Source organism: Zea mays, chromosome 6 (genome assembly GCF_902167145.1).
Source record: "Zea mays cultivar B73 chromosome 6, Zm-B73-REFERENCE-NAM-5.0, whole genome shotgun sequence".
Taxonomy (NCBI): domain Eukaryota; kingdom Viridiplantae; phylum Streptophyta; class Magnoliopsida; order Poales; family Poaceae; genus Zea; species Zea mays.
The window spans coordinates 28,870,721-28,894,723 of record NC_050101.1 but is presented as its reverse complement, the minus strand read 5'-3'; the positions used below and the strand labels follow the sequence as shown (position 1 = coordinate 28,894,723).

The following is a 24,003-nucleotide window of genomic DNA, read 5'->3' as shown; positions in this document are numbered from 1 at the left end:
TTTCCTATTGAGAGCGAGAAGTTGTGAATGTAGCGTGTATATATGCATATACTAGGTGAGTGCCCGTGCGTTGCAACAGAACCGTATAATAACACGATAACTTATGTACATATCACTACAGTAAACGAGGAAATTTCCGACGGCTAAAACCGTCGGAGATAAGAACTAAACCGTCGGAGATAAGCTATGTCCGACGGCATTAACTTATCTCCGACGGTTTTAAGCCGTCGGAGTTAACGCGTCGGAAATAGCGTTATGTCCGACGGCTGCCGTCGGACATAAGCTATGTCCGACGGCCCTATCCAACCGTCGGAGATAAGGCGGAGTAACCGTTTTAACCGCTGCCTGGGCCCACAACTACTACGTCCGACAGTTTAAAGCCGTCGGACATAACATAGAGCATATGTCCGATGGTTTTAAGCCGTCGGACATAACACAAACCTTATGTCCGACGGCCTACACTAAGCCGTCGGACATAACGTTTTTCAGAAATTGCACAAAAATCTGAATTTTAAAAAATCTGACATTTGCAAATATAAAACAGAATTCATACACATATACACATTCACATTAACAAATATACTCACATAAGTATACACATTCACAAATATAATTACATAAGCATTCACATTCACAAAATTTAACATAACAACATAGTTCCAAATGGTTGCAATAAGTGTTTACATAAACATAGTTGTCCAAACTCCAAAATGAACATTATTCGACGGGTAGGCTTTCACATGAAAGGTTTCAACAAGTGTTTTACATCAGTATCACTCATATCCATCGCCACCTCCTCCGGCTGGACTATGCGTGCTGAAAAGATTGTTCACCCACGAATGTGTTGTGTCGTCCTGACCAGACCCATCTCCAGGTGCGGCAACTGAAGCGGGTGGTGTCTGAAATCCCTATAACACAAGCACATGAAATAGTAACCACTCAGTTGTTCATTTAAACACATAAGACATCTATGAACATGTCACACACGCATATGTGTACATATGAAAGGGAAATGTGCCCTTCGGCCATTTCTAAGTATTTTGGTGATTAAGTGCAAACACAAGGGCTTAAATGTGAAAATATGCTCATGGATGAACAAAGTGCAAATCACAAGTAAAGGTATGTTTCTAAGCCTTAGTACATTGGTTTTGTGTACTAATATATTTGTCTAAGTGTTAGAAACAGAAAGAAGAAGAGAAGAGAAGACTTGGCTGTGTACAGCCAAGAGGCTGTTTCGGTCTGGGGCACCGGACTGTCCGGTGGTGCACCGGACAGTGTCCGGTGCGCCAGGCTGTCCCAGCCGAAGAGGCCGCTCTCGGGTTTTTCTCCGGCGACTTCGGCTAAAATTCACCGGACTGTCCGGTGTGCACCGGACTGTCCGGTGAGCCAACGGTCGGCCGGGCCAACGGTCGGCCGCGTGATCGGCGCGCGACACGTGGCCGAGCCAACGATCGGAAGGAAGCACCGGACTGTCCGGTGCGTCAGATCTGCAACGGTCGGCAACGGTCGGCTTTGCTTATTATGGAAAGAAATCGGGCACCGGACAGTGTCCGGTGTGCACCGGACTGTCCGGTGCGCCCGACGACAGAAGGCAAGGATAGCCTTCCAGATGTGTACTCAACGGCTCCTAGCTGCCTTGGGGCTATAAAAGGGACCCCTAGGCGCATGGAGGAGGACACCAAGCATTCCTACAACTCTTCTAAGCACCAAGACATCAATCTCACGCATTCGTTTCATTGTGATAGCATATAGAGCTCTTGTGGAGTTGTGAACTCTTTGTGTTGCGTTGCGAGCTCTTGTTGCGACTTGTGTGCGTGTTGTTGCTCTGATTTTCGAGTCTTGTGTGCGTTGCTCATTCCCACCTTACTCCGTATTTCTTTGTGAACTCAATTGTAAGGGCGAGAGACTCCAAGTTGTGGAGATTCCTCGCAAACGGGAAAAGATCAAAGGAAAGAAAAACACCGTGGTATTCAAGTTGATCATTGGATCACTTGAGAGGAGTTGAGTGCAACTCTCGTCCGTTGGGACGCCACAACGTGGAGTAGGCAAGTTTTGTACTTGGCCGAACCACGGGATAACCACCGTGTCAACTCTGTGATTGCTTTCTTGTGGTTATCGTGTTTTGAGTTCTCTCTAGCCACTTGGCCATACTTGTGCTAACCCTTAACAAGTTTTTGTGGCTTAAGTTTTGAACTTTTACAGGATCACCTATTCACCCCCCCTCTAGGTGCTCTCAATTGGTATCAGAGCCGTTCTCTTCAAGAAAGGGACTAACTGCCCGAAGAGATGGATCCTAAGGGGAAGGGAATTGTGATCAACGACAAGGAGAAGGAGTCCTTCGTCAACGAGCCAAGGGATGATAAGTCCAATGACTCGGGCTCGGGCCACAAGCGAAGAGATGGGAAGAAGAAGAAGACAAGACGCATCAAGGAGATCGTCTACTACGACGACAGTGATGAGTCTACATCTTCCCAAAAGGACAACGACCACAACGACTACGAGCAAAGGAAACCGGTTAATTCTAACTTTTCTTTTGACTACTCTCGTATTCCGCAAAGTTCAAATTCACATTTGCTTTCCATTCCACTCGGCAAGCCCCCACACTTTGATGGGGAGGACTACGGATTTTGGAGCCACAAAATGCGTAGTCACCTATTCTCTCTCCATCCTAGCATATGGGAGATTGTAGATAGTGGAATGCACTTTAATAGTTCGGATAGTCCTATATTCATTAATGAGCAAATCCATAAGAATGCACAAGCTACTACTGTTCTTCTAGCCTCATTGTGCAGGGATGAATATAATAAAGTGAGTGGCTTGGATAACGCCAAGCAAATCTGGGATACCCTCAAGATCTCTCATGAGGGAAATGACGCTACCTTGCTCACCAAAATGGAGTTGGTGGAGGGCGAGCTTGGACGGTTCGCGATGATAAGGGGCGAGGAGCCAACTCAAACATACAACCGGCTCAAGACCCTTGTCAACAAAATAAGGAGCTACGGAAGCACGCGATGGACGGACCACGACGTCGTCCGACTAATGCTAAGGTCCTTTACCGTTCTTGATCCTCATTTGGTGAATAATATTCGTGAGAATCCCAGGTACACCAAAATGTCGCCCGAAGAAGTCTTAGGAAAATTCGTCAGCGGGCGAATGATGATCAAGGAAGCAAGGTACGTGGACGACGCCTTGAATGGACCAATCAACGAACCACAACCTTTTGCTCTCAAAGCTACAAGAAGCAAGGAGGTGCTACCTAGCAAGGTGGCACAAATTGAGGCGGTCGGACTTAATGATGAAGAGATGGCTCTCATCATCAAACGCTTCAAGACGGTGCTAAAGGGTCACAAGGGGCAGCCAAGCAAGACCAAGACGAAGGGGAAGCGCTCATGCTTCAAGTGCGGTAAGATTGGTCATTTTATCGCTAACTGCCCCGATAATGATAGTGACCAGGAAAAGGGAAACAAGAGGGAAAAGAAGAAGCATTACAAGAAGGCAAAGGGCGAGGCACATCTAGGCAAGGAGTGGGACTCGGATTGCTCCTCTTCCGACTCCGACAATGAAGGACTCGCCGCCACCGCTTTCAACAAATCAACCCTCTTCCCCAACGAGCGTCACACATGCCTTATGGCAAAGGAGAAGAAGGTATGTACTCGCAATTCTACCTATGCTTCTTCAAGTGAGGATGAATCTAGTGATGAGGATGAAGTAGATTATTCATGTTTGTTCAAGGGCTTAGATAGATCTAAGATAGACAAAATTAATGAATTAATTGATGCCTTGAATGAAAAGAATATACTTTTAGAAAAGCAAGAGGATTTGTTGTATGAAGAACATGATAAGTTTGTAGAGGCTCAAAAATCTCTTGCATTAGAAATTAAGAGAAATGAAATGCTTGCTTGTGAAGTGTCAACATGCCATGATTCTATTTCTAACTTAAAGAGCATAAACGATGATTTAAATGCTAAACTAGTAGAAGCAAATAAATCCAACTCTTGTGTTGAACATGTTGAAATTTGCACTAGGTGTAAGGATGTTGATATTAATGCCTGTAGTGAACACTTAGTTTCCATTTCAAAATTGAGTGATGAAGTGGCTAGTCTTAATGCTCAACTTAAGACTAGCAAAAGTGATTTTGAAAAACTAAAATTTGCTAGGGATGCCTACACGGTTGGTAGACACCCCTCAATTAAGGATGGACTTGGCTTCAAGAGGGAAGCCAAGAACTTAACAAGCCATAAGGCTCCCATTCCCGCCAAGGAGAAAGGGAAGGCCCCTATGGCTACTAGTGCTAAAAGGAACCATGCATTTTTGTATCATGATAGAAGACAAACTAGAAATGTAAGTCATGATGCTTTTGATTCATATGTTTATGATTCTCATGCCATGTTTGCTCCTAGTTCCTCTTATGTGTATGATAGAAATGTTACTAGGAGAAATGTTGTTCCTAAAAGAAATGCTATTCATCATGTGCCTAGAAGGAATGTTATTCATGCTCCTAGGAAAATAGCAAATGAACCTTCTACAATTTATTGTGCTTTGAATGCTTCATTTGCAATTTGTAGAAAGGATAGAAAAGTAATTGCTAGGAAGTTAGGGGCAAAATGCAAAGGTGATAAAACTTGCATTTGGGTCCCTAAGGAAATTGTGACTAACCTTGTAGGACCCAACAAGAGTTGGGTACCTAAGTCCCAAGCCTAAATTTGCCTTGCAGGTTTATGCATCCGGGGGTTCAAGCTGGATTATCGACAGCGGATGCACAAACCATATGACGGGGGAGAAGAAGATGTTCACCTCCTACGTCAAAAATAAGGATTCCCAAGATTCAATTGTATTCGGTGATGGGAATCAAGGCAAGGTAAAAGGGTTAGGTAAAATTGCAATTTCTAATGAGCACTCTATATCTAATGTATTTTTAGTAGAGAGTCTTGGATATAATTTGCTATCTGTTAGTCAATTATGTCATATGGGGTATAACTGTCTATTTACAAATGTAGATGTGTCTGTCTTTAGAAGAAGTGATGGTTCACTAGCTTTTAAGGGTGTATTAGACGGCAAACTTTATTTAGTTGATTTTGCAAACGAAGAGGCCGGTCTAGATGCATGCTTAATAGCTAAGACTAGCATGGGCTGGCTGTGGCATCGCCGCTTAGCACATGTGGGGATGAAGAACCTTCACAAGCTTCTAAAGGGAGAACACGTGATAGGGTTGACTAACGTGCATTTCGAAAAAGATAGACCTTGTGCAGCTTGTCAAGCAGGTAAACAAGTGGGAGGAGCACATCACAGCAAGAACGTGATGACCACTTCAAGACCCCTGGAGCTGCTGCATATGGACCTCTTCGGACCTGTCGCCTATCTGAGCATAGGAGGGAGTAAGTATGGTCTAGTTATTGTAGATGATTTTTCCCGCTTCACTTGGGTGTTCTTTTTGCAGGATAAATCCGAAACCCAAAGGACTCTCAAACGCTTCCTCAGGAGAGCTCAAAATGAGTTTGAGCTCAAAGTGAAAAAGATAAGAAGCGACAACGGGTCCGAGTTCAAGAACCTTCAAGTGGAGGAGTTCCTTGAAGATGAAGGGATCAAGCACGAGTTCTCCGCTCCCTACACACCACAGCAAAATGGTGTGGTAGAGAGGAAGAACAGGACGCTCATCGACATGGCGAGGACGATGCTAGGGGAGTTCAAGACCCCCGAGTGCTTTTGGACGGAAGCCGTTAACACTGCTTGCCACGCCATCAACAGGGTCTACCTTCATCGCCTCCTCAAGAAGACGTCGTATGAGCTACTAACCGGTAACAAACCCAATGTATCGTACTTTCGTGTATTTGGGAGTAAATGCTACATTCTAGTGAAGAAGGGTAGAAATTCTAAGTTTGCTCCCAAAGCTGTAGAAGGGTTTTTATTAGGTTATGACTCAAATACAAAGGCGTATAGAGTCTTCAACAAATCATCGGGTTTGGTTGAAGTCTCTAGCGACGTTGTATTTGATGAGACTAATGGCTCTCCAAGAGAGCAAGTTGTTGATTGTGATGATGTAGATGAAGAAGATGTTCCGACGGCTGCTATACGGACCATGGCGATTGGAGAAGTACGGCCACAGGAACAAGATGAACGAGATCAACCTTCTTCCTCAACTATGGTGCATCCCCCAACCGAAGATGACGAACAGGTACCTCAAGTGGAGGCGCTTGATCAAGGGGGAGCACAAGATAATCATGTGATGGAGAAAGAAGTGCAACCGGCACCTCCAACCCAAGTTCGAGCGATGATTCAAAGGGATCATCCCGTCGACCAAATTCTGGGTGACATTAGCAAGGGAGTAACTACTCGATCTCGATTAGTTAATTTTTGTGAGCATTACTCCTTTGTCTCTTCTATTGAGCCTTTCAGGGTAGAGGAGGCCTTGCTAGATCCGGACTGGGTGTTGGCCATGCAAGAGGAGCTAAACAACTTCAAGCGCAATGAAGTTTGGACACTGGTGCCTCGTCCGAAGCAAAATGTTGTGGGAACCAAGTGGGTGTTCCGCAACAAACAGGACGAGCACGGGGTGGTGACGAGGAACAAGGCTCGACTTGTGGCAAAAGGTTATGCCCAAGTCGCAGGTTTGGATTTCGAGGAGACTTTTGCTCCTGTGGCTAGGCTAGAGTCAATTCGAATCTTGTTAGCATATGCCGCTCACCATTCTTTCAGGTTGTACCAAATGGATGTGAAGAGCGCTTTCCTCAACGGGCCAATCAAGGAGGAGGTGTACGTGGAGCAACCCCCTGGCTTCAAGGATGAACGGTATCCCGACCATGTGTGTAAGCTCTCTAAGGCGCTCTATGGACTTAAGCAAGCCCCAAGAGCATGGTATGAATGCCTTAGAGACTTTTTAATTGCTAATGCTTTCAAGGTTGGGAAAGCCGATCCAACTCTTTTTACAAAGACATGCGATGGTGATTTGTTTGTGTGCCAAATTTATGTCGATGACATAATATTTGGTTCTACTAACCAAAAGTCTTGTGAAGAGTTTAGCAGGGTGATGACGCAGAAATTCGAGATGTCGATGATGGGCGAGTTGAACTACTTCCTTGGGTTCCAAGTGAAGCAACTCAAGGACGGCACCTTCATCTCCCAAACGAAGTACACGCAAGATCTGCTAAAGCGGTTTGGGATGAAGGCCGCCAAGCCCGCAAAGACTCCGATGGGGACCGACGGACACACCGACCTCAACAAAGGAGGTAAGTCCGTTGATCAAAAAGCATACCGGTCAATGATAGGTTCTTTGCTTTACTTATGTGCTAGTAGACCGGATATTATGCTTAGCGTATGCATGTGTGCTAGATTTCAATCCGATCCTAAGGAGTGTCACTTAGTGGCGGTGAAGCGAATTCTTAGATATTTAGTTGCTACGCCTTGCTTCGGGCTCTGGTATCCAAAGGGGTCTACCTTTGACTTAGTTGGATACTCAGACTCCGACTATGCTGGATGTAAGGTCGATAGGAAGAGTACATCGGGGACGTGCCAATTCTTAGGAAGGTCCCTGGTGTCATGGAACTCTAAGAAACAAACATCCGTTGCCCTATCCACCGCTGAGGCCGAGTATGTTGCCGCAGGACAGTGTTGCGCGCAACTACTTTGGATGAGGCAAACCCTCCGGGACTTTGGCTACAATCTGAGCAAAGTCCCACTCCTATGTGACAATGAGAGTGCTATCCGCATGGCGGAGAATCCTGTTGAACACAGCCGCACAAAGCACAAAGACATCCGGCATCACTTTTTGAGAGACCACCAGCAAAAGGGAGATATCGAAGTGTTTCATGTTAGCACCGAGAACCAGCTAGCCGATATCTTTACCAAGCCTCTAGATGAGAAGACCTTTTGCAGACTGCGTAGTGAGCTAAATGTCTTAGATTCGCGGAACTTGGATTGAATTGTAGCATACATGTGTTTATGCATTTGATCAGGTTCATTCTGCATTTTGTTGCTTATTGTGGTGCTCAAGTTGTACCAACACTCCCTGGACCTCACAAGTCCGTTACAAAGTGATGCACATGTTTAGGGGGAGATGTGTTACAACTTGACCCTTTGAGACTAACCATTTGCTTGAGTTTGCTTGATTGAGTCTCGAAGGAGGATTGAAAGGGAAAAGGTGGACTTGGACCATGAAAGACTTCCACTGCACTCCGATAAGAGGGTAACTAATTCCAAGTTCATCTCATGAAATCTTATTGCCATTTGCTCTTAATTGAAGACTTTGGTGAGGCAATGGGGTTAAAAGGCCAAGATTGATCCCGTTTTGGTGCTTGATGCCAAAGGGGGAGAAAATAAAGGCCAAAGCAAGAAATGGATCAGCTACCACTTGAGAGATTTTGAAAATAGTAGGATAGAGTTTTTGTTTTGTCAAAAGCTTTTATTGTCTCTTATTGTCTCTATTGTCAAAAGTTGGCCTTGTGGGGAGAAGTGTTGATTATGGGAAATAGGGGGGCAAAAGCTTTTATTGTCTCTTATTGTCTCTATTGTCAAAAGTTGGCCTTGTGGGGAGAAGTGTTGATTATGGGAAATAGGGGGAGTTTTTGAACTCTTTGATCAATCTCTTTTGGAATGACTCTCTTTATGCCTCAACATGTGTGTTTGACTTAGAAATAGAGATTTGAGTTTGATTTGCAAAAACAAACCAAGTGGTGGCAAAGGATGATCCATATATGCCAAAAATGAATCAAAACCAATTTGAGTTTTTATTTGAAGTGATTTTGCACTTGTTCTAGTTGCTTTATGTTGTGTTGGCATAAATCACCAAAAAGGGGGAGATTGAAAGGGAAATGTGCCCTTCGGCCATTTCTAAGTATTTTGGTGATTAAGTGCAAACACAAGGGCTTAAATGTGAAAATATGCTCATGGATGAACAAAGTGCAAATCACAAGTAAAGGTATGTTTCTAAGCCTTAGTACATTGGTTTTGTGTACTAATATATTTGTCTAAGTGTTAGAAACAGAAAGAAGAAGAGAAGAGAAGACTTGGCTGTGTACAGCCAAGAGGCTGTTTCGGTCTGGGGCACCGGACTGTCCGGTGGTGCACCGGACAGTGTCCGGTGCGCCAGGCTGTCCCAGCCGAAGAGGCCGCTCTCGGGTTTTTCTCCGGCGACTTCGGCTAAAATTCACCGGACTGTCCGGTGTGCACCGGACTGTCCGGTGAGCCAACGGTCGGCCGGGCCAACGGTCGGCCGCGCGATCGGCGCGCGACACGTGGCCGAGCCAACGATCGGAAGGAAGCACCGGACTGTCCGGTGTGCACCGGACTGTCCGGTGCGTCAGATCTGCAACGGTCGGCAACGGTCGGCTTTGCTTATTATGGAAAGAAATCGGGCACCGGACAGTGTCCGGTGTGCACCGGACTGTCCGGTGCGCCCGACGACAGAAGGCAAGGATAGCCTTCCAGATGTGTACTCAACGGCTCCTAGCTGCCTTGGGGCTATAAAAGGGACCCCTAGGCGCATGGAGGAGGACACCAAGCATTCCTACAACTCTTCTAAGCACCAAGACATCAATCTCACGCATTCGTTTCATTGTGATAGCATATAGAGCTCTTGTGGAGTTGTGAACTCTTTGTGTTGCGTTGCGAGCTCTTGTTGCGACTTGTGTGCGTGTTGTTGCTCTGATTTTCGAGTCTTGTGTGCGTTGCTCATTCCCACCTTACTCCGTATTTCTTTGTGAACTCAATTGTAAGGGCGAGAGACTCCAAGTTGTGGAGATTCCTCGCAAACGGGAAAAGATCAAAGGAAAGAAAAACACCGTGGTATTCAAGTTGATCATTGGATCACTTGAGAGGAGTTGAGTGCAACTCTCGTCCGTTGGGACGCCACAACGTGGAGTAGGCAAGTTTTGTACTTGGCCGAACCACGGGATAACCACCGTGTCAACTCTGTGATTGCTTTCTTGTGGTTATCGTGTTTTGAGTTCTCTCTAGCCACTTGGCCATACTTGTGCTAACCCTTAACAAGTTTTTGTGGCTTAAGTTTTGAATAGGTGAGTGCCCGTGCGTTGCTACGGGGGTTAAAAATTAGTACAAAATATAGATACAAAACTACAAACATCTCTATGATACGCAAAATTCTATTTGAGTCAACGTATGCTCGTGTGTTGCAACGGCACACAAATTACTCAATAAAAGAAGGCAGATGGTAACCATCAATGGCTAAACGGAGCCGAAAACACGGAGAAGTGGATCTCATCTAAAACTGAGCATGGCGTTGCATAGAAATGCAGGGTTTAGTCATTCAGAGCATGAAGAACATTTTTGCATAGCTCCTAATATTAGTAGGTTGACAAGAAAGGCGAGGAGGCAAAACTGTGCACATGTTCATCAGTGAAATTGCACATTAGGATTTGAGAAGTCTTTAAAGGAATGCTTTCACCATTAATCTCCGGTCTCAGCTTCTCCTCGCTTCCTTTGTGGAATCACATGGAAGAATGCCGTCTTCCAGTCCCTTGTTTCCACAAACTTCAACATTATCTCAAACACTTGGTTAACTGTAAGAACCTGCATGGTTATCGATACACACGAGATCAGTACTCTTAGTACAGACTACTCTAGAGAATCAGATATTCTAAAGCCAAACGACTTTTTTCATGAATACAAGTAACAAATGAGATAGCAAGATATTCAGACAGTTCAATGGACATAATCTGACAACTTGTGGCAGTACCTTATAACAAGCATAGATATAAATACATTGCGCTCACTTGTCCAGTGTGCATTGAAGTCTGAATATTCAGAAAAGCAGCAAAACGCACAGCAAGACGCCACCACAATATATGGGCATATTGGAACATTTCAAAGGAATATAGTGGGTACAGAAACAAATTTGAAACAGAGGATGATGCCTTCAGACACAAGGTTATTGAAAGGTGAGTTAACATTTTATTTTCATATGAAAGGTCCAAACGGTTATACAGTCACCTGAGAACTTGACATTTTTAGGTAGTTTCCAATAGGAAGCTTTGCAGATTGAATTCCCTGCTCAGCTGACTTCTTCAGTGTTATGCCCTTCCATCTGTTTCGATCCACCAGGCCACCGATGATGTATATTTTCGACATGTCTAGATCATCAAGCACTGTCTCAGCATCCGCTGTAAGATACACGAGGTTTTCTTTACGGTCATGAATGTTAAAATACAAAAGTATCTCAATAAGTAACGGGGAGTACATACAAATGTCATTTTAATCTCAATCAAAATGCATCAAAAGACTTATTCAGACAAGCCAAATGCCCAAATCTAACCATAATATCAATAAAATTAGGATGTTTAAACTTGGACTGCAAATGATATATAGTCAGTACCCCGACACCCAAGCCATGTCTAGTTTTGGGTCCTAGTACTCCAGCTTTCAAATCATCAAATTTTCCAAGCGTTTTCTGGTAATATCAAATTGTGCAGCTATAACATTAACAATTGTAGCGTGTAAACATGACTTGATAATACACCAGACCAATCAAACAGAAGATGAACATCATCCTATTAGTTTGTTAGCTGAACACGTAGCCCTTACCATGGGTCTAGTTTGTTAGGACCTCCTTGTAGACGATGTTCTTGGTGCATGTCCCACAATCTATTGTGGGGTTCTTTTTTACGCCCTTCCTCGACCTCTTCTTCACATCGACGGCTGGGATGGCAAGGATCTTTATGTTCAATCGAGCTGTCGCTCTAGATAGAGCAACATATAGTTGGCCATGAGAGAAAACCGGTTCGGGCAAGTACACACCAACATTGGGAATAGTCTGACCCTGTGCTTTGTTAACTGTCATTGCAAAGCTAAGCCGTACAGGAAACTGCTTTCTTTTGAACTGGAAAGGGAACATCTCTTCATCGGATGGACACAAAGGTATACGCGGCAGGAAAATCCGTTTTCCAGCGTGCTGACCTAGTACAATTTCTGCGTCAATGCTATTTCTTTGGAAACCACGAACGACCAGCCTGGTGCCATTGCAAAGTCCATTCGCAGGGTCTATATTCCGAAGCAATATAATAGGGCATCCAATCTTGAGCTTCAAAACATGTGGTGGCAGCCCATTAGGCGTCAGTGTGTTTAGGAACTCAGGAGGGTAGTAGTTATGGGGATCATCCATGACGCTATCGAAACTATGGTACACCATATGCTCCCCTTGAAAACGATCGATCATCTTAGCATTTATCATATCCACCCAGTCATTCCGCGTTGACAGTATCGCCCTTGAAGTGATGTAGGTCGAATCAGACATATTTTCGTTGAGATTTGGGAAAACGAAGTCTATTAGGTTGTCAAGATCGCTGTCACTCCCACTATAAGGCACACATACCTCGTCAGGAAGACAGATGTCGCCATCACTATTTGTGTCCTCAGTTCCACCGCCTACGCGTAGCAAATACTCCGCAAACCAAGGGTCGTTTTTTGCCCTCATATTGCTAACAAGCTTTAAGTGGGACATGGACTCCCATATGTAAGACATCCGTAGCGAAGAAGCGACCACTTGAGCCCTTGACCCTTTACGAACAACAGGCAAGACTTGTCTGAAATCCCCACCGAAGACAATGGTTTTACCACCGAATGGTAGTTCGGGCCGACCCATTATATCGCGCATGCTATTGTCCAGTGCCTCAACGGCTTGTCTCTTGGTCATAGAAGCCTCGTCCCAGATAATGAGAGATGCTTTCCGTAGCAACTCTGCGGTTCCACTCTGCTTCGTGAAGCTACATACAGCGCCATCATCAATAGTGAGAGGTATCTTGAAGCGTGAATGGGCGGTTCTTCCTCCAGGCATTATGGAAGCTGCAACGCCAGATGTAGCTGTTGCCACTGCAATCTTGCCCTGGCTGCGTAGCGTCGCGAGCAACACTCTGTATAGATAAGTCTTCCCGGTGCCACCAGGTCCATCCACAAAGAACAATCCGCCCTGATCAGTGTCAACGACAGATAGAATCTTATCATAGGCGGCCCTCTGTTCCTCGTTAAGAGAGTCTTTGAGAGCCACATCTCCCACTACCGGTTTGATACTTTCCTCCTCGTAAACCTCCCTAGCAGTACCAATAGCATTGTCATACGCGTCGATGATAGGAGGAAGAGGGAATGTCTTTATGTCCTTTCCCATTGACTGCAGCATGTTCCTAATGTCAATCAATACCATCTGCTCAACATGAGTTTTACCCTGACTCCTGTGTTGATAGTCCTCTGACATAACATCTAGGTGATTCTGCCAGAGTACCGCCACGTCACTTGGCTCACAGTACACCAATATTGTGGCAAAAAGTCGTCGCAGCGCCGATGGCATCTGGAAAAGAGCACGTTCAGTGAGACAGTCATCCAGTGTGTTGTCCGACTCAAGCAGTCCCCTTCTCTCTGCTGCCTCACGAAAAGTTGGTAGCGTGACACCATCTACTGTCCTTAGATCCACATAGGAGGTGGCGCAAGTCACATGGTTTAGAAGAACACGGAGATAGTAGCGCTCCCCCTCAGCGGGATGAGCAGAGACTATTCTACCGACTTGTCCACCCGTATCACGCTTCCTCCGTTGCCATACTTTGCCCTTACCACTTTGCCAAGTGTACCATTCAGGGAAGTCACCATATAGGATGCCACGAGCCCCCTCATGTAGCCTATTCGCTTCAAAATATGCCGTGAGCATTGACCTATCAGCACCTGGACGGTTGACGACTCGCTCGACCATTTGTCGTTCGTGAAACGCCACCATGTGCATGTTTGGAAGATGGAGTTGCAATTGCATCACAGGTGGAGAGTTCTGACTAAGCTCAAATCCGTATATCCTCCATAATGCTTCTGGAGGAGTCACCCACCTTGCATCTCTGTACTGCTTGATCTCATCTACATCATCATCTGCCTTGCTCGCATCTCTCATAACAACAGACGCACGATCATGGCCTTTGTATATGTACTTGAAAAGGTATTTAACGGCCTTGATGCTTCCGCACGCCTCAACATTGATGTGACAGTTGAAGAGACGAAGGAGGTAAGGGTTGTAAGGGACAACCCATCTATTGTCCAATTCGCACCCTCGAACCTTTTCCTTACGCCCATCATCACGACGTCTGTAAATCGGGTATGAGTCCTTCCCTTGCAAGGTTGTGTCACTGAAAGGCCGAGGGTAATGATTCTTGCACGATGCATGGCCCTTAGTGCATGGACAGTTAGGGTTTAACGACCCACACGGGCCATGCATCATATGCTTGATAACCATCTTTCGTAGTTCAGGGTACTTGTTGTGTGGGATCTCGGCTGAGATCAAAAGGTCATACTGCTCGGGGCACGTTAGCTTGTACTTCCTCTGCATGATGAGTAGAAAATGGGCATGTGGCAAACCCCGCTTTTGAAACTCCAGGACGTAGACGTAGGCCCGGACCTTACCGAGAATATCCTGTTTAGTCAGCCTATGCTTTAACTCCTGTAGCTTCGCATGAAAGACACGCACTACAAGATCGGGACGATCTTGCGGTGTTTGCCCAGGGAGAAGCTCCCTCCTTATCTCATCCCAGTTGGGGTTACATGTCATGGTAAGAAAGATGTCTGGTTTACCAAACTTCCGCACCAGAGCCATAGCATCCATATACCGACGTTTCATGTCACGAGGACCGCCAATAAATGAAGTAGACAACACAGTTCGCTTCCCAACCTTTTCTGCTCTGATATCTCCATCTAACATGCTATCCACCAAGCCCTGGTATAGGTCTGCCCTTAAACGATCCTGATTCTTACGTATGAAATCTAAACGAGAGCTCTCAATCTTGATGTACGTGTCGACAGCGAACTGCTGGAAAAGCCGCTTTCCATGAAGTATTGGATTAAATACCCCGGGACGAATCTGGAATTTGTAGCAGTAGTAGTCACGTACGGACACACATAAATGGGTAGGAGATTCTGCATACGCAAGGATTGAAAAGTGAGTGATGTTGAAAGAATAGTTAATAATGTGCAAAAATCCCAAAGTACAAAGAAACAACTAACCTGCATCTTCATCGTTTGAATTATTTGCCCTATGTGTCGCACGGTATGCATCCACTTCATCCATGGATACACCAACCTTTGGGATATTTGCATGCCATCCAAGTTCACCTTTTGGGAAGAACAGTGGATATGATAGTGCATCGTAGCATCCATGGTATGAGCGGATGTCGTGGCTTGACCTATCCTTCCCATGTAACATAACACTCTTGCTGAACTGGCCTCGCCGTTCGCTCCCCTCGATCCATACAGCGGCCACCTCCGAAGTGAGAGGCGTGTTATATGTCTTCTGGTTCAAAGTCTGGTCAAGGTTCAATGCGATATGATAGTCATCAAGGTTCTCAACATGGCCCATGCTCCTAAGGTGCTCGGAGTACGGGTTTCCATGGAGTATGCCAACTATCTGTTTAATAACCTCTTTGTCTTTCTGAAGCTGCTCTTCACGACACTTACGGTACCGATGCTCGAGACTGGGATCGTCATCGTAAAAGTAAAGCTCTAGATGTTTATGCTCCGACCCACCTTCCTTACCGAATGACTTGATATTGTGGTACATCATGCCTTGTGCCCGGAACGTGTATATACCAGAATCTCGCACATTAGTTGTCATACTATCGAGGCAACAATATAGGGAAGTGAAAGAGAAATGGCCATTAAAAAACCTAATGTTATCACGAAAGTGCTTAGCATCAGAGTCTGCACTATCCCACAACCTCCTGAGCTGGGGAGGGGTATCCAGTGGTGCTAGCTCAACCTTCCCACCACGACAGCAAAACCCAGGTGGCTCGTACTCAAACTTCTTCGCAGTGCAATAACCGCAGTCAGGAACAGGCTTCAACATATGCGTTTCTTCAGGGAGGTTACTGTATACCTTGTCGTACGGGTCAGGCACATCAGTGCCAGTAGATTCATCCTGAGTACCATCGATTTCGATGTCCTCGTCAGTCTCCTCATCTGATATTTTTTGGAAAACAACGACTAAGACATGTGTATTTATATAAGCCTTGGTATCATAATCATAATAAAAATTGACATAAGTACATTGGCCAGCGAATATGTATCCCTCGTCGTCGTCATCATCTTCTCCGAATATGACAGCCTCATCATCATCATCATCATCTGGATCGTGAAAACACGAGCCACGTAAAAGACAAAGGCATTAAGGATGGGGGAAATATGTAACCTAAATAAAGATTTTTTACAATTACCATTGGAAATGACCCTTGGCTTCTCTTGTGTATGCTCCACCTCATTTCCTTGTTCGGTTATGCCTGCACTTCCATTTGTTGGCAAGGTAGCGGCTTGGCATGGAACGCTACATTGTGCTGATGGAAACACACGATTAGTCTGACTATATGGTATCGTCATCGTGCAAGATCCATTTAAGATTGGATAGTAATTACCATTGTTGTTGGCGTCGCCGATAGTATCCCCATTCAAAGTAGTCACGTTCCTTGCAATGGATGCTTGAGATTGTTTGTTTCGACGGGCTAAGATAGTTTGTCTTTCCCCACGCGGCACATGATGTTTACGTCTTATTGCTTCAGTAGACATATCGAATGAACCGACATCCTCGGGCTGTGTTTGAGCTGGTAGGAAAGGTGTCCTAACGAATTCAGGAATAACCTAGTCGCAGGTGGTAACTGTTGAAGGTTCCGTTGCAGGGTGCACAACCTCAGGGGTATATGTTGGGTCCTCCATGGCGATGGACGCAACATTCAGAGTGTCAGCCTGTAGCACTCTACGTTTTCTCATGTACTCTATCTTTGCCTCTTTTCGCTTTGGTGTCTGATTATACAACCTAAGGCGTTCAAGCCTATACTCCCTAACGCCGATACTCGGTTCCCCAATGACACCAACAGATTCATGCACACTGCCTAGAATATGGCATGTATAGGTTCAATTGCACGAAATCTGTTGTATTTTGCCTATTTTTAGTAAAGTGAACAGTCATGTACCTGGTGACAGAAGGTCTGTCGTTGCGACATAGTTGTTTGTCTGGAATGTCTCGTTCCGATGCAGCCAGTCGCTATCATCATCTAGATCCACATTTACTTTGTTGTCGCCATCTACGAAATATGAATACAATTACTTTACAATAGTAGGTCTATGAACAGACATATTTAATTTAAATTTGATGGGTTTCATCACCTCCTGAAACATCGGGCATCACATTTTGTCCCTTATTTCGTCGTCGCATTTGACGACGCTTGTTATTGTACTCATTCCTTTGTTCAACCGACATTGTTGCACGCCTTTCTCTATCCCTTTGCCTCTTTCGTTCGATAGAATTACCAGCCAATGGAGTGTTTTTAATAGGACCTACCATAATCATCCTAGCATTAGCCAAATAAACGGTGGTACAAAAGGCAAAATTTGTGAGATCAATGGTGCTACAGTTAAATACGAACCTCTAGATGACTCAGACTTTAGGGGTAGTCCTGTATTTCGTTGACGTGCTTCACGATGCTTCCTATTTTTCTCATTCTTTTGTTCAATGGACATCGTGGCATATCTTTCTCTATCCCTTTGCCTCTTACGTTCATTAGCATCGTCTATTGGTCCAAGCGAGTTTGATCCTATTTGATCACCTACAATTCAACTTTTTGTATTAATGAACACATACTTATTAAGTTTCAATCATTAATTGACATGTGTGAACAAACTTTTACCTGTAACGCTTGTGTTTGAGATGTCTATTAATGGTGTGCGACCAGCATTATGCCCCATTAGATTCGTTTCTGTTGGTTCTTCGTTTTCACATAAGGAAATCTGCTAGTTGAGAATGGGCAAGTTTAGATGCTGCTTACGGAGATTCTGGTGGAAAGGGAGATACAGCTGCAACCGTCCTATTTTGGTAAAGTGTAGATGGTGCCATTGATCTTTTATCGACAATATATTGATCATAGCACCATTAAAACAACAATAAAATTATGAGAAGGATTATGTAGCCCTATTTTGGTAAAGTGTAGATGGTGCCATTGATCTTTTATCGACAATATATTGATCATAGCACCATTAAAACAACAATAAAATTATGAGAAGGATTAAGTAGCATTTCACAAATAACACAAGCTCAAACAAGATATATGGTTATCCTAGATTCATCATTAGAGACACCCAGAATTAAAAAAATGGAAACAAATCACTTCCAAACTGTAGATGTGCTATATACCTGTTTTGCTTGGTGGCTGGTGCATTGGAATTAGTAAGATGAGTCCATACTTTGTATTAGCGTGGATAACTTAATCCCTACTATTAAGTGTAAGTCACTAAACAATGTATCTTATTGGTACTACAGGTAAAAAACTGGTGCATTTTAGATGTGACTGTACAAGTAAAAAAACTGTAGATGTGCCTCTACATTTGGGAAGTGTAAAGTAGACTGCTTCTATTAAGGTTTGCCAAGGAAACTCAATTGATATCAACAAGCTGGGAACACTGCCGCTGAATTTAGAGGCTGGCCAAAATGGTTCCATAAAAAAGGTTACAAGTATTCCTGTGATGCCACATTCTGGGCACAAAGGGCAAGACAGGATAGGATGTTGTTGTTGCACTTCATCGAGTACTTGGCATTCTAAAAGGTAAAATCTGGAACTAATGGCTGCCTGCAGTCACCGGGTGTTTATACTGTTAAAATCTACAGACGCGAGGACACTTTCTGTTTGGCTGAACCAATGGCAGCCTCTACTGTTTAATTTAACAAAAACATTGGTTTAGCAAAAAAATCTTATTGGAACTACACGTATAAACTGGTGCATTTTAGATGTGATTATACAAGTAAAAAACTGTAGATGTGCTTCTACAGTTGGGAAGTGTAAAGTAGACTTCTTGTATTAAGTTTTGCCAAGGAAACTCAACTGATATCAACAAGCTAGGAACAATGCCGCTGAATTTAGAGGCTGGGCAAAATGGTTCCATAAAAAAGGATACAAGTATTCCTGTGATGCCACATTTTGGGTCACAAAGGGCAAGATAACTCCCAAGTATTTATCTAACAGAACAGGCAGGGTAGCTGGGCAAAAAGAAGAGACACAAAATAGTCAAGGTCATGATGATAAGCAAATGAATACGAAGGATGCTAAATTAGTTGGATACCCTCATAGTGATGAAGAGGAACATCTTGATTTCACATCTCTTTCATCCTTTGAAAGAGTAGAAGGTCATCTTAATTTTGTTCCCCTGGCCAGCTACTGCAATTTACTTGAACCAGGGAAGGTGATTGGATTCACCAACTCTAATACAGGGATCTCTTATTTGCCAGCAAGCTTTATTTTTGAATTCATGTATTTTTCTTGGTACTTAATCTGCTGAAAAATAATTTATTTTTTTCATATCTTCTCTGGAATGATGTTCTGTCTTACTTGTCTCTGAAGCATACTCTATATTCAGGACGCTTTGCTCCAGTTGGATGTTTAAGGGAAGTTCCAGTGAGGGGGATCGAAGGGCACGAAGGATACATTAGATTAATTGAGGGTAAGATGGAAAGCCCTTTTTGTTTATAAATCTATGGAGAAAATAGGTGGTGATGTCCAGATACTTGAACCTAAGAAGGATACATTAGATTAATTGATGTCCAGATACATTAGATTAAGTGTTTTTGTATGAACCAGTCGGGCTGTGTTTGTACACATCTTGTTTCTTGTAGCCAAAAAGAAAGGTCTGTCAGATCAGATGTGTTTGTACAAGTTAAAAAACACAATTTGGATGCTCATGGTTTTCAAAAGCACAAGACGTAATTTGGTTGTTACCTCGCCGACTTGAATACAAAGCCCGAGGTTCCTTTTGACGTCGATCTCTCTATATACTTGGATTGTAGAGGGAAGTAATTGTCTTTACCTATCACAATGAAAAGGTAGTGAATGAAGAACTGAACTTACATATGTAGGAAGATACAACTAATAGAAGAATGAACAGACACACTATTGTTTGAACTTGGATCTAACCTTTTGAACTGAATAATAAAATTCAGGAAAGGGAGATTTATTAGTCCACAAAATAATATGTACGAGGAGATTTATTAGTCCACAGAATAATATGTACCAGGACTGCAAGATCGTTGAAGGCCAGTTATACACAAAGAGGTTGAATGAAAAACAGATCACATCGCTGCTAAAGGTTACATGCCAAAGGCCTAGAGAGCAAGAGATGTATATTCTACAGGTCGAGAGTTTTTGTTGTAACAAGTAACTCTATTATTAAAGAAGTAACTTTTGAACACAACATTCTGTATGTTGAGGTAGAGTTTTATTGTAGGTAAAATGAATTATCTCTCTTGGCTATCCTACCTGGCAACAATGGGCACTGTTTCATGTTTTCAGACCCATAATGATTGAAACTTCTATATCCTAGATATGCACATAAAGTAAATCATATGGTGGACAAACCAACTGCCAGATCAGCGATGAAAGTGTCCTCAGTCTCACCACTACGAGCAGCATATAGTTAACATCAGGAACACAAACTTCAGGGGAGATAAAATCCACAGGGCGCGTCGTAGTGGTGAGACGACATTGATTTGGGTTTCTATGTACGAGGATATGTAACTATAATCATTGGAGTCTCAGATTTGTATAAATAAAAGAACACACTGCAGAGAAAAGGTCAGGTACTGTTGAGTTTATTTCTACAACAATATAAAAGAACCTGGTTAGCAATTTTTCAGTTAGCAATTTTACGGTTATGCATGATCACGAACTGCTACAACATAAGGGTAATGGTAAACATAATGCAGAGTTGCAGACTAACCTGGACGAGGGTTAGTTCTGTTATTCGCCCAGCAGAAGAACATGATTTATTCACACATTTGTTATCAGCTACCTGCCTATCGCTTTTACTAAATATCTAAACACTTTGGATACTATTCTTTTGTGATGTGGTCAAAAGCATTACTTTATTGTTGTGCAGTAAATTGAATAGGAGCTTTGTGGTTTGTGCTAGGCCTGAAAGGTCAGGCCACTCTAGTTGATTCCTTGCAATTTAGCAGAGCGAAATATTTTTGGTGTATATTGTTTCACGAGTGCAATTTTGATTGATTATATCCTTTTTGGTGTATATTTTTGGTGTATATTGTTTCACTCTAGTTGAACTTTGACATAATTTCTTATTTCCAGAAGTTTTTTTGGTCACCCTAATCTTATTTCATTTCTGCAGGTTCAAGTAGGTAATACTCCAGAGTACATAACTGACAGGAAGTTAGGTAAAGGTGGTTTTGGTCAGGTCTATGTTGGTCGAAGGGTTTCTGGTGGAGCTGCCCGCACTGGTCCTGATGCATATGAGGTTTGTCACTTACACATTTTATGAATTTGATGGATTTGTTCCTTACATAAATCCATTAAATGGTAATTTTTTGTAGGACGCATTGAAATTAGAGCATCGAAACAGTAAAGGATGCAATTATGGCCCTCCATATGAGTGGCAGGTTTATAAGTATGTTGCTCATCCTGCCATCTTTGTTTTTTGTGGAGACTTTCTTTCTGACTATTGGTATTGTTTGCTAGCACTCTCAATGGTTGCTATGGCATACCATCGGTCCACTACAAGGGTCGTCAGGGCGACTACTATATACTTGTGAGTTCACTTCTTATTACTCTATTTCTTTGCAGCTCAACAGTTTTTATTCACTTATATTTTTAGGTAATGGATATGCTTGGTCCCAGCCTTTGGGACGTGTGGAATTCAATGGGGCAGGCGTAAGTATCTTCCATTCTTTTTTATGATATCTTTTGTCACTCATCAGCTTTTAGACTAAATGGTCCAACTATCGTAAACAGGATGACTTCAAGGTGTGTACATTCCTTTTGCTCTTCTACCATTCTTACTATATATTGTTTATCTTGGCTATTGTATAATGAATAGTTGGATTGTTGACAACTGTTTTTTTCTAATATGTTCTGATTATTGTTGAGTGGCCTGGAGACAATTTGTGATCCTGAAGTTAAGACAACACAGATGGGAGCTGGCCATTGTTGAATACATTTACTTTTATCTGTAGTGTTTCACATTATTATAACATAGTCTGATCAGCATCCTTGACATAAGCCACAAGTATTATGTTGTTTAGTTGTGATGTCTGATATAGACCTCTACATATGCATCTGCAATTTGCCTTTCATGCCTTTTATACTGATCAAGCACTCTTGGGCAATGGGGCTGGGGTTACCATGGTGTTTCTGTGTACCTTAACGGTGTTTGGTGTTGGCACATGTTGCACACACCCAGGCAAGGACCATTTCATGAAGTCAGAGGCTGGGCAAAATGGCAATGCCAAACAAAGCTCATCTGCCAATATCTACAACTGAAGTTACCCCAGCAGTCTACTTTCTGTTTGGCTATACCAATGGCTGCTTTATACAAAAGTTGCTAGATGCTATCTTATATAAACGTTGGTTTATGTAAGTTGTTTTTTCCTACAAGTCCACAATATACCATGGTCTGCAACCTAACAGGCTAATAGTGATACATGAAAAGCAGTACTGAAAAGCAGTGTATTTCTACATCGTTAAGAAAGCAAAGCAAAACTAAACACACTATGAACTAATACATAAACATAGATTAGCAACAACTCGGGAAAAAAATTGTACCAGCAGGAACCGCTAGCACATAAGAACATTGTATATCTAGGTTCGAACAGGCAAGAACATGGTTATGCATAATCATGAACTGCTAGAGAAGCTAGTGAAATTTATACCTCTGAACAGGGGCAAATGAGGAGTAGGCTCCTGCTTGGTCGTTCCTAAGTCAGCTGAACCAAAAAGAGAAGAACCAAACTGAGAATCTACTGAACATGAAGATGTTGGCACACACATGAAAATGAAGGACCAGCGCAGACTAACCTGGACGTCGGTGGTCGCGATATTTGGGGGACAATTGTTGTGATTGCGGTACCGAGATCGTGGTTTCCAAATCGCCGACGTAGATTGCGCGGTTTCCAAATCAGCCGATGGAGATCATGCACGCCATAGCCAAATCGGGCGCCATTGCCGCGGCTTCCAAATTTGTGGGTGCATTTCCTCGGCTTGAGCGCGGAGGGGAAGGAGAGGCGGGTTCCTGGCGGGTCGGGCGGTTGCACGGAGGGGAAGGCACGATGGATTGTGCGAGGCGGGGGCATGACGGATCGTGCGAGGTCATGGCAGTTCGTGTGGCTGCGCGGACCTCGGCTTGGTTGTTTGAGCGCGAAGGGGAAGGAGAGGCGGGGTCCTGGCGGGTCAGGCGGCTGCGGATCTGCGCGTAGGGTTAGCCGAGGCGGGGGCATGGCTGTTTTGCGGAGGGGAAGGCGGCGGGTCAGGCGGTTGCACGGAGGAGAAGCAGAGACGCTGGCATGGAGGATATTGCGAGGCTGAGGCATGGCGGATTGTGCGGCGGTGGGGGCAGGACGGGGGAGGCGCGGGGGCAGGCGTGCGGTGGATGGGGCTTGGGTCGGGGAGGTGGTGGGGACAGGCGGGTCGCGCGTGTGAGGCGGGTGGTGGTGGCAGGCTTGCGATGGCAGGGTGCACGGTGGAGGCGGAGCCGTGGTGTCGCCCTGCGCCCACCTTAGCTTCTTAATAGTAGTAGGGACTTTTACAGGATCACCTATTCACCCCCCCCTCTAGGTGCTCTCAACATACCATAGGGAATTGTGACGGAGGCGGAGGCGGTGGTGGAGGCGCCAACATTGGCATTGGCAGTGCAAAGTCCGGAGGCGGCATCCCATATGTCGGCATCGGGACGCCCGCTTGTTGGGCTAGTTGCTACAAATTATATACAAGTCATTGTTGAGCAAACAAGATACACATCAAGTGTTTTGCAAAATAAGCTACAAAATGTTAGTTCAACTTACCGAGAGAAGAGCTTGATTTTGGGCCTGGAGGCTTGCATAATACTCGTCCCTCTTCTTCTGGTACTCGGCTTGTTGTCTCTGGTATTCAGATTGTTTTCTCTGGTACTCCAATTGATCCCTCAAGACTGATTGATGGTACTCTGCCTGTTGACGCAACACCGCAAGCTCTATCTCATGGGCTGCTGATCGTGAACGGGACGACTGTGAAGACG

The 24,003-nt window shown here is 44.1% G+C and overlaps 1 long non-coding RNA gene and 2 pseudogenes across 3 annotated transcripts; 1 reads left to right on the top strand and 2 right to left on the bottom strand.

The window, feature by feature from the left end:
* Positions 1-10,209: 10,209 nt before the first annotated feature.
* Positions 10,210-11,109, bottom strand: LOC103629141 (tRNA methyltransferase pseudogene; annotated as a pseudogene). Its single transcript, NR_163484.1, has 2 exons — positions 10,942-11,109; positions 10,210-10,521 (listed from the first exon to the last, which is right to left on the bottom strand). The product of NR_163484.1 is annotated as a tRNA methyltransferase pseudogene (transcript).
* A 5,992-nt stretch (positions 11,110-17,101) lies between these two features.
* On the bottom strand, positions 17,102-23,702 carry LOC103629140 (uncharacterized; annotated as a pseudogene). Its single transcript, XR_002263127.2, has 5 exons — positions 22,809-23,702; positions 22,664-22,717; positions 19,725-19,812; positions 17,646-17,745; positions 17,102-17,564 (listed from the first exon to the last, which is right to left on the bottom strand). The product of XR_002263127.2 is annotated as an uncharacterized protein (transcript).
* On the top strand, positions 21,304-22,026 carry LOC103629139 (uncharacterized). The gene is made up of 3 exons (XR_554160.3): positions 21,304-21,402; positions 21,474-21,543; positions 21,610-22,026. It is a non-coding gene; the product is annotated as an uncharacterized lncRNA (long non-coding RNA).
* Positions 23,703-24,003: the final 301 nt, after the last annotated feature.